Below are 10,539 nucleotides of genomic sequence, written 5' to 3'. Positions count from 1 at the left end.
GCTGCCCATGCCTCTTTTGCAGTGGTTTCCAACTCAACTTGGGAGCCTCCTGCATTTTTCACATTTTTTCTGTAATAATCCTCATTTTCCAGGAATGTCTGCATTCACTGCACTTCTCCAGAGGCTTGAACCGAGTTGGCCTGACACAGAAGCCCTTGTACACATGTCAGGCATGATGGTACAGCTGGCCTCCCATGTCAGAACTCTGTAATAAAAGGGGATTTCCCCAGTGCTGGTGTTTGGAGGTTGAGTTCTTCTTCCACAGCTGAAGTGAAAAAAGGCTGAAGAAATTGTCCTCCATGAGGCCATGCTGCTGTGCTTGGGCTCTCAATGGTCTCAGGAGGGGTGCCCAGTGCCCCTGGAGATGGTTAATGATCAAAATGGATCTGCCTAGGACCGTCTCCCTGTGGCTTTCAAACACCACAGCCTGCTCGCTCTGGCGAGAAGCACCGCCAGCTTGGGCCCCTGCAGTGAGCACAGGGAGGGGGCAAGAGAGCCCAGCCAGGCCAGCATGGACTCACTTCCCTGTGGAAAGTGTCTCTGGTGGACAGGATGTCCCTGGGGAAGAGCATAGGAACAATTCTGTGCTTCCACAAGTAAGTAAATGACAAAGAGAAACCTATTTCTGTGTGCATGAGCTCAGGGCAGGCTGCTCCATTGCTGGGGCAGTATGAGCAGCCTTAGGAGCCCCAAGACCAGGAATCTTGTGCTGGTGAGAAGGGCTGGCACAGAGGGCCTGCCAGCAGTGGGCAATAAGGATCTCTTGGAAGCAGGAGACACAGGGAGACACTAGCCTCCGTCTCCTCGTATCATGACTGTCCCACAGACTGGGGTTGATGTGGGAATGACACCTCTCTCTGCCCCCCAGGAGCTGCTGTGCCCTTCAGAGGGGTTGGGACTCTAGTGTGAATGCCTGCAGTTCTGCAGCACCTTGCAGTGGGCACTGCCAGGGGCCAGCTCAGACTGTGCTTCTGTGCTGGGCTGGGAAGAGGGCAGGGGACGTGGGGAGAGCCAGGTAGAGGCTGGGCTGGGCTGAAAAGTGCCCAGGAGAGGAAAACACCAAAGGTAGCTGAGATGTGTCACCGTGCAGAGTGAGAGTGGGTTTGTGGTGCAGAGCCAGGGCTAGTGGAAGGAGCTAAGATATTCGGGTGCAGAAGAGAGGAGGCCAGACTGTGCCCTTTGACACCTGGATAGACTGGGAAGTTGGCCCAGGGTATTTGTCACCTCCAGCCTCTCACACGGGAAATTTCCATCTGTGTTCACTCACCCCAGGTTTTTGGGTGAGTCTTCCTGTGAGGCCATCTCCATCTTCCTGCTGGGTTCAGCGCCTGTATCAGGAGGATGGCCAGACCTCCCCAGCCTCTCTCTTGGCCCAGACCACAGCAGGCCATGGAGCAGGGTTGTCTGAGAAGGCTCACGTGGGACATAGCCAGGGCAGGGCAGGGCAGGGTGTGGTCACTGGGTAAAGTTGTAGAAGAGGAGGGTTATGGGGGGATAGGAAACTGAGGACTGTCATTCATATTGTAATGGGGGGACCTCTTACACACTCCTGAACACAGTCTGCCTGGGGCCATGGGATGATACATGGGGCAGTGGGGCAGGGACAAAGCAGGGGCAGGGTGCTGACAGGGGCCATGAAGCAGGTGCCAGGGGGTTACAAAAAGGACAGGTATATACAAGGAATTTATATGCATTGCCTTTGGTGTGCAGGTATGATTTTGGGAAAGGCAAAGCTCACCCGGAGTTGGTGTCTGCAAGGAAAGTCAAGAGCAAAAAGTAGAGCTTTGATCACTTGTTAGAGGCCAAGGCAGAACAAGGAAAATGTTGGGCTGCTGCTGAATGGGGAGAGTGATTTAATAACAGCAGACACAGACAGGGCTGAGGGACTCAATGCATGCTTTGCCCGAGCTTTTACTTAAAAGGACTTCAGGCCTCTGTGCTCAGTGAAAGAGTTCAAGGAGGATGACACTATGTATTGGCAGGAACCTCATGAAATCCCACAAATACAATTGCTAGTTTCTGCCCCCACAGGGGACTAAGCCTGGAAATGTCACAGGCTAGGGGTGTCCTGTGGAAGGGTCTTGTTGGGCAGCAAGCTGGACAGGAGGCAGTCATGTGCTCTGGCAGCAAGGGAGGCCAGCAGCATCTTGGGCTGTATGACCAGGGGCACAGCCAGGAGATCAAGGGAGGGGATCATCCAGGTTACTGCGTTCAGATTTCAGATCCCTGACATGGGAAAGATGTTGGTCAGCTGGAGCGGGTTTAGTGAAGGGCCCGAGATGGTAGAGGGCTTGAGTACTTGGTCTGTGAGGAAAGTCTGAGGGAGCTGAGCTTGTCCGCTCTGGAGAAGGGAAAGCTGAGAGGGACCTCATCGCAGCCTGCCAGTACCTATGAGGAGGTTATGAAGAACCAGGCCCTTACCCATGGTGCATGTTGGCAGGATAAAAGACAACAGGTGGAAGGTGAAAAAGGAGATGTTAATCCTGGACATAAGGAAAAATTATACTCAGCCAAACATTGCTACAGGCCACCTAGAAAGGCTGCGCAGTCTCTGTCTTTGGAGGTTTTCAAAATCCAACTGGATCAATTCTTGAACAACCTGTCGTGAGCCTGTTCCTGTCAGGTTGGACTACAAATCTGCCAAGGTCCCTTCCAACCTGAGCTATATTATAACCCTCAGGCCCTATTTCTGATGGGCACAGAGCAGATGTTTATGGGGCATGAATCTTCCTATGCTGTATGTGACCATCTAAAACAGCATCTAAACCAGTGAAGAGAGGTCAACACCTCACTGTGACTTGCTCTCTGCAAAGACTGAGGAGTGTCAAGGCCAGGGACTGTTTTGGGTGCATGAGGCTCTGTGTAAGACACAAAATAATCTTTACTTAATGGTGTTAGCCTGACATATACTAATTAATGTCAATAAAAATGAAACAAAGAAGAAGTGAAGACTAGGATCCAAATCAAAGTTTTAAAAATTCTTTTTGGTTTTGTTTTCTGTTGTTTTAATATACTGGTCTTTGGGGGGATTGTGTGTCCTTTTTCTTTCTTTGAAAAAGAAAGATGTTCAGAACTGGGTTTGGATGTGGGACACACATGTCCTCAGTTACAGGAACTCAGACACCTGGCGCCAGCATCTATGCCCTGGGATCCTCTGCCCAGGCTCCACCTGCAGCTCCTGAGGGGTTCTGATCTCCCACAGGTCTTCTATGATAACTACCAGTACCACGAAAAAACACCTAAGGTGCACTAGGGCCCAGAAAAGGGGCGCTGGATGTTTATGGTCAGACAATTGAGGTCTGCCTAGAAAGGTGAACAACTTTTTTCAACGTTTAAAAGAATTTGAATACATTTTCATCATTTGAAACAACGGAGTGTTTTCAATAAAATGGTAACGTTTTTCCACCATGCCAGAATGGGCATTTCCAGGAAGTGTATTAATCATAGAAGAAGAAATATTGTTCTCCCCCTGTACTTGCACTACCAGTACTCTGCTGTTACACTGCATATTTAATCTACCTCATCTTTTAGGTATTCCCAGCTGTCCTGATTAAAGGACCATGTTTAAGAGAGCATCTTTTCAGCAGACTATCTGGACATGTGCCCTTCCCATTGCTCTCCAGATTTCCTCTTCCCCTTCCTTTTTTTTTTCATTTAGACACCTGCTAACTAGTTGCTGCTTTGAGGTTCAGGGAGTTAGAAACTTGCCCTGTCTCTTAGAAGCCTAATTTACTCTTTAACCTACTCCCTTGTGTTTATATCTAGCCTTTCCTATCTCTCTGCCTAAAAAAAAGTTCTTGTACTGCTACCCCTTGTGGAAGGTGGACATCATGAGATGCAGCTTGGACTTAGCATACAGTTAAGGAGTGTTTTACTGTTCATGAACAGTTCATTATACTGTTCAATAACAAACTTATTGTTTGTAACTTTGGTTTGTTGACAATTAAGAGAAATCCTTCTGTGCCTGTGTGCAGGCAGGTCTCTGAGGAAAGCAAGTGAGAGTTGGTGCAGAGAAGCTGTAACATCACACTGAAGCTGCAGGCTTCAGTGGAGATGTCTGATGTAAGTAAAAGTGATGCAAGTCCTGGGGGGAGGATGACAGAAATAGCAGGGTTGGGAAGGTAAGGAGGAAGTTTGTTGATATAGTGTCTGGCCTCAAGAAGACTCCTTTTCCTGCCCACCCAGGCCTCCTTAGGAGACCTCCTGGATCAGTATCAGTTGGAGCATGCTTCTATCACTTCTTCTGTAAAGTGAAAAATTACAAAAATATCCTCAAAAGGCAAAAATCCTTTCTTATTAAATGGTCATTGAAATCTTAATTATTCATTGCTCTCCTGAAACCTCTCCAATTAACTGTCCAGGTCTTGAAGACTTGAAGATTACAGGACTGTATTGAGCTCCATGGTCTGTTTGGTCCTAAATCCATGAATCTCAGATACTGAGAGGAGACTGAACAAGCTGCTCAAGAAGGCAAAGTCAGAAGGAAATGCTAAAGTTTCTTGGAGTATTAATTGGTCCCCCTGAGGGCCATTACTGACAAAGCCTCCCCATGGACTCGTTAGTGCAGAAAATTGCAGGCAGGCAGAGGCACTGTGCAGGTGGCTCTGATGGTGAGTAAAGCATTGATGTATTTATCAAGTCAAATGTCAAGTCCTGACCACCATCCTCCTTGGGGAAGGAAGACCCTGTCCCTCACGCATGGCTCAGGGCTCTTCCTGGGGCAGTAGGATATGGGCTTTGTGATGCCAAGTGAAGGACAAAGGTATGACACGTCCCAGCCTCCCTGAGGGATTCAAGGAGGAAAGGAAGCTCCAGTGCCATGAGGACGATGTGTTTCATCGTAGGCCTCGGTGGCAGAGACATCAGCCATAGCCAAGAGGACAAAGACCTCGGTCCTTTTGGAGCCTTCCAGCCTTGCCAGCACCCTCAGCCATCTCCACTGCAGGCTGTACTACACTGTCCCACACCCGTGCCTGTTTTCCTGCAGGCTGTAGACATCCCACCCACTTCCCCACCTTGTTCTCACCCCAGCATGTCCTTACCTTCACCGGTTTCTCTCCATCCTCACTGGCTGTTCCTTGAAATACAAAGCTATAGGCTGATCACAGATTCCCTCTCAGTCACCTGTAGCAGCACAGCACTACTTTTTGAATGACATTTCTTCCTCCTCCTGTTCTGGACCTCCAAAGCTGCAGTTTCTGGTTGTTTTCCTTCCTCATACTCTTTCCCACTGCCAGAAAAACATGGAGTCATCTCTGTAAGCAACTTTCAAGCTTCCTCAAGCTACTATGACACTACCTTGAGCCTCTGTTTTAACAGGCCTAAGAAGCCCAGGTCTCTCAGCCTTTCCATACATGGCCCCCAACCCCATCTTGGCAGATGTCCTCTGGACCATCTCCAATTCCTCCCCACTCCTCCTGAATGAGGAGCCCCACACCAGGACACACTACTTTGGACGTAGCCACACTACTGCTGAGTCAAGGGGAATTATAACTCCCCTTGTCTGGGTGGCCACACTCCTCCCAGTGCAGCCCAATAGGCACGTGGCCATATTCACATTTAGCAGCACTGACTCGTATGGCATCCCTCGTAATGCTCATTGAAGCATGGTCCTTGAGGTTGCTCCTCATCCAGTGAGGTCTGAGTCTGCCTTGATATATGGGGTTGTTCTGCACCCTAGTGCAGAACATCAGAAAATCCTTTCTCCTTGGAAAACATCTAGAGGTTTCTATTAACCAAATAAATTTCTCAAGGTCTGCTTGGACTGAAGTGCCATTGCATCAGTTGTTAACATGTAGGTGAAGATGGAGATGCTAGTTAAATGAAATTGCTGGCCAAGGTAGTAGGTATTACCATGGTGACCATCCCAGAAACACCAAACGAAGGTACAATGCAAGCAAAACCAGGGTCAATGAGGAAAGGATAAGCAGAGGTGTGCTGATTGTACAGGAGGGCACGAGGATGAGCAAAGGGAAGAACTTGGGAGGGGCAAAACACGAAAATACAAGGTGAAGCCAAGGATATGATCAAGGCTGTTCTGGAGTACCTGCCAAGCAGCCCTTCACCAGAGAAAGACTGACTGGAGTGGGACAAGAAAGCTGCACTTGATCTGAGCATACTTACACCTGGCTTACTTCCATGGTCAAGAAGACTCTGAGTGCTTTGCATACCAGCATCAAGGGAAGATCCATAGTGGATGGAAGCACAGAGTTGTTTGGGCTGGAAGTGATCTCAGGAGGTCTCTAGTCCAACCTCCTGCTCACAGCAGGGTCAGTTATCAGGTCACAGCAGTTTTCATAGGACTTTATTAATTTTGGGCCTGAAAACCTCCAAAGACAGACATGGCACCAACTCTGGGAAACCTTCTCACTGCACATTGGCCCTCGTCCCCCAGTCATGTACAGCAGTGAAGAGCATAACTCTTCCTGGTCACCTCCTGGTAGGTGTGGGAAGGCTGTTATATGGCCTCCCCAAAGTTTTCTTTTCTCCTAAATGAAAAAACTTAGCATTTTCAGCCTCCCATAGTAAGAAAGTCAACCTTACAAATGCATGCCTGAGGTGTTTAAGGCTCTTCCAGTCCTGCTGTATTCTCTCGGATGTGCAAAGGATTCTAGGGTTGTTAGAATATCATCACCCTCCTGCTATGGTGTTCTGCAAGCGTCACTTTCAGTTGTCAACATGATGTAATGCATATGTGTTATAGGCTACAAGGAGGGCAGAATCTGAACAAGCAGTCATTCAGAATTAAACTTTGTCCTTAAAATATTTAAGGCCCAAGAGGCAATATCACATCACTAGGAGAGGACTGCTCAGGGGGATTCCATCCTTGGTGCTAACCCACATGCAGAAGAGGAATTCATGACTCCAAGAATTGCAGTAGCTGTCACTAGAGGTGGCAGCATCACTGAAACATTCAGGTCAGAAGGGACCTTGGGATGTCTCCAGTCCAACCTCCCACTCATATCAGGTTGAACCCCGAATTACTACCAAGTTACTCAGAGCTTTGTCCAATAGTGTCCTGAAAATGTTTTCTGGGAACTTTGTCTAAGATCATTTGTGGACTCTTGGGAATCCTCCCAGGAAGCTGAGCGTGTCTTTTGCTGCCAGGTAAGGCCAGCCACAGGATTCCTTGACTCCCAGCAAGATGCTAGCAACCTCTAGCAGCTCCTAATGAACTCTGTTCACTGTCCTTGATCAAAAGGTGCATTGTTGAGAGGCTGCTGAAGCTTTTCAGGCCCTTGGACTCTTTGCTGCTTTTCCATGTAGGCATCAATGATACAGCCAAACCAGGAAAGTATAGAGTATAACTAAATGACTCTGGAGGTGATGGTCAAGGGTGTGGAGACCTAGGTGGTGGTGTTCTTGATCTTGCTGCTGAGGAGGTTTGTGCACTGGACAGCTCCTGTGGGTGAACAATGGATTGAGCAGCTGGTATAAGCAACAGAATTTTAGTTTCTATGACCATAAGAACCTCTTTGAGGATCAGGGACTGCTTCGAAGAGATGGGGTAAAATTACCCCCAATAAAGTGGGTAAAATTATCTTTGCTAACAGACTGGCAAACCAGTTAAGAGCTTTAAAGAGGAACTTTGGAGGAATGAGGAAGTGATGGCTGGGGTAGGCAAGCAAAGGTTTATATAAACAAAAGAAGTATAACAAGCAACGAAACAGGGCTGAAGTGGAATCACCCCAAGTGTATGCACGTAAATAAGGAAGTGCCTAAGGGACAGCATTCCGGTGAAAGCTCTCATACTTCATCATGGCTGAGCACCTCTCTGAAGTGCCAGTACACTAAATGCATGCAGCCTGGGGGAAGAAATAGGAGGAATTAGAAGTCTCTGAGCAGTTACAGAGCTATGATCCTTTTCCTTCCCTCATCATTCCCTGCAACTGAAGGGAGAGAGAAGAACACTACTTGTGCTCCTGATCCTTTAACCAGTCGACCCAAGGCCCTGAAGTCTCCTTTAATTGCCCTCTGACTTCTTGTAGTGACACCTCTGAGCTAGCCAAACCATCATCCTCATTACTGTTCTGGTCCCCTTGCAAAGCCTCATACCTATCATGCAAGGGCACCTGGGAAGGTGGGACAGTCATGGAGGAGATGCGCCTGCTGCACCAGGCAGGAACCTGTTGCCATTGCCCCTTATCACTTAAGTCACTGTGTTCAGTCAGACAGAGAGAAGACAGGGAATCCCCTTTGTTATGTGCCCTGTCTGCCTGTCAGGCCTGTCCCAGGGAAGGTAGGGTGCGATTCCCATATTCTCTCTCTCTCTCTCTCTCTCTCACTCCTTGATATTCCTCAACCTGCTCACCTCCTCCCAGAGCTCTGTCACCAAGCAGAGGAGTTCCCCTACCTGGGCACACCTCCCACAGGTGTGCTCACTGCTGCCATCTGGTGCTGGTGCAAAAGCAGGGCAGACCCTGCAGCCGGACACCTGGGTGGCAGCGTGCTCCTGCTGGAGCTCTGTCTAGGAAGCTGCATCAGTTGTGGCGGGTGCAGAGCTTAGAGAGGCCATGGCTCTCTGCTGGGTGGATATCACTTCTCCCTGGTCGAGCTGGCAGAGCTTCAGTGCCCTTCCTGCACACCCTCCCTGCGTCAACTGCTGTGCAAACTGCTGCGCCACTCCCTGGCTGATGCACCACACCCTGTTTGCCTGGCCTGTTCCCGGTAGTCCCTAAGGGCTTCTTTTATGAAGGGGGGGGGGATTCGGCTGTCATTACTCCTGGCCCCGCCCAGGTCTTGTCAGCCACTGTGGTGCGAGCTGTGGACTCCTGGTGGCTCATTGCCGGCTCATGTTGATCTTCTCATCAATGATCACCCCCAAGTCCTCCTCAATGCTGCTCTCAATCCATTCCCCACACAGCCTGTATTTGTGCTTGGGATTGCCCCCACCCACATGCAGGACATTGCACTTGGCCTTGTTGAACGTCATGCGGTTCACACAGGCCCAGCTCTCCAGACTGTCAAGGTCCCTCTGGATGGCATCCCTTCCCTCCAGTGTGTCGACCACACGGCACAGCTTGGTGTCATCTGCAAACCTGCTGAGGGTGCACTCAATCCCACTGTCCATGTAGCCAACAAAGATGTTAAACTGCACTGGTCCCAATACTGACCCCTGAGGAACGCCACTCGTCACTGGTCTCCACCCGGACATTGAAGCATTGACTGCAACTCTTTGAGTGCGACCATGCAGCCAATTCTTTATCCACCGTGTGGTCCATCCGTCAAGTCCCTGTCTCTCCAATTCAGAGACAAGGACGTCATGTGGGACACTGCCAAATGCTTTCACAAGTCCAGGTAGATGACATTGCTCGCTCTTCCCCTATCCACCAACTCTGTAACCCCGTCATAGAAGGCACAATATGCCCTTAGTGAAGCCATGCTGGCTGTCACCAGTCACCTCCTTATTTTCCATGTGCCTTAGCATAGTTTCCAGGAGGATCTGCTCCATGATCTTGTCAGGCACAGAGGTGAGACTGACTGGCCTGCAGTTCCCCAGGTCTTCCTTTTTTTTCCTTTTTAAAAATGAGGGTTACTTCACCAGACTGCCACGACTTCTCAAAAATGATGGATAGCGGCTTAGCAACCTCATCCGCCAGTTCCCTCAGGACCTGTGGATGCACCTCCTCAGGTCCCATGGACTTGTGCACCTCCAGGTTCCTTAGATGGTCTCAAACCTGATCTTCTCCTACAGTGGACAGTTCTTCATCCTCCCAGTCCCTGCCTTTGCCTTCTGTGACTTGGGTGGTAAGGCTTGAGCACTTGCCAGTGAAGACTGAGGCAAAAAAGTCATTGAGTACCTCAGCCTTCTCCATATCCCAGGTAACCAGTTCTCTCATTTCCTTCCAGAGCTGACCCACATTTTCCCTAGTCTTCCTTTTATCACTGACATACCTATAGAAGCTTTTCTTGTTGCCCTTGACATCCCTGGCCATATTTAATTCTATCATGGATTTAGCTTTCCTAACTTGGTCCCTGGCTTCTCGGACAATTTCCCTGTATTCCTCCCAGGGTACCTGCCCTTGCTTCCACCCTCTGTAGGATTCTTTCTTGTGCCTGAGTTTATCCAGGAGCTCCTTGCTCATCCATGCAGGCCTCTTGGCATTTTTGCCTGCCTTCCTCTTTATTGGGATGCATTGCTCCTTAGCTGTGCAGAGGTGATCCTTGAATACTAACCAGCTTTCTTGGGCACTTCTTCCCTCCAGGGCTTTATTCCAGGGTACTCTACCAAGTAGGTCCCTGAAGAGGCCAAAGGCTGCTCTCCTGAAGTCCAAGGTAGCGAGCTTGCTGTGTGGCCTCCTTACTGCCCTGTGGATCTTGACCTCCACCATTTCATGGTCACTGCAGCCAAGGCTGCCCTTGATCTTCACGTTCCCCAGCAGCCCCTCCTTGTTGGTGAGAACAAGGTCCAGCATGGCACCTTTCCTCATCAGCTCCTCTGTCACTGGTAAGAGGGGCCCTGGGGAGGCAAGAGAGGTCCCTGTGTTTCCTGTGCAGGCTGAGTAGTACAAAAAAGGGAATGTGGTTTCCTGTCCCCAC

This window comes from Nyctibius grandis, chromosome 11 (assembly GCF_013368605.1).
Source record: "Nyctibius grandis isolate bNycGra1 chromosome 11, bNycGra1.pri, whole genome shotgun sequence".
Classification (NCBI taxonomy): domain Eukaryota; kingdom Metazoa; phylum Chordata; class Aves; order Nyctibiiformes; family Nyctibiidae; genus Nyctibius; species Nyctibius grandis.
Note: the sequence above shows the minus strand (reverse complement) of the source record.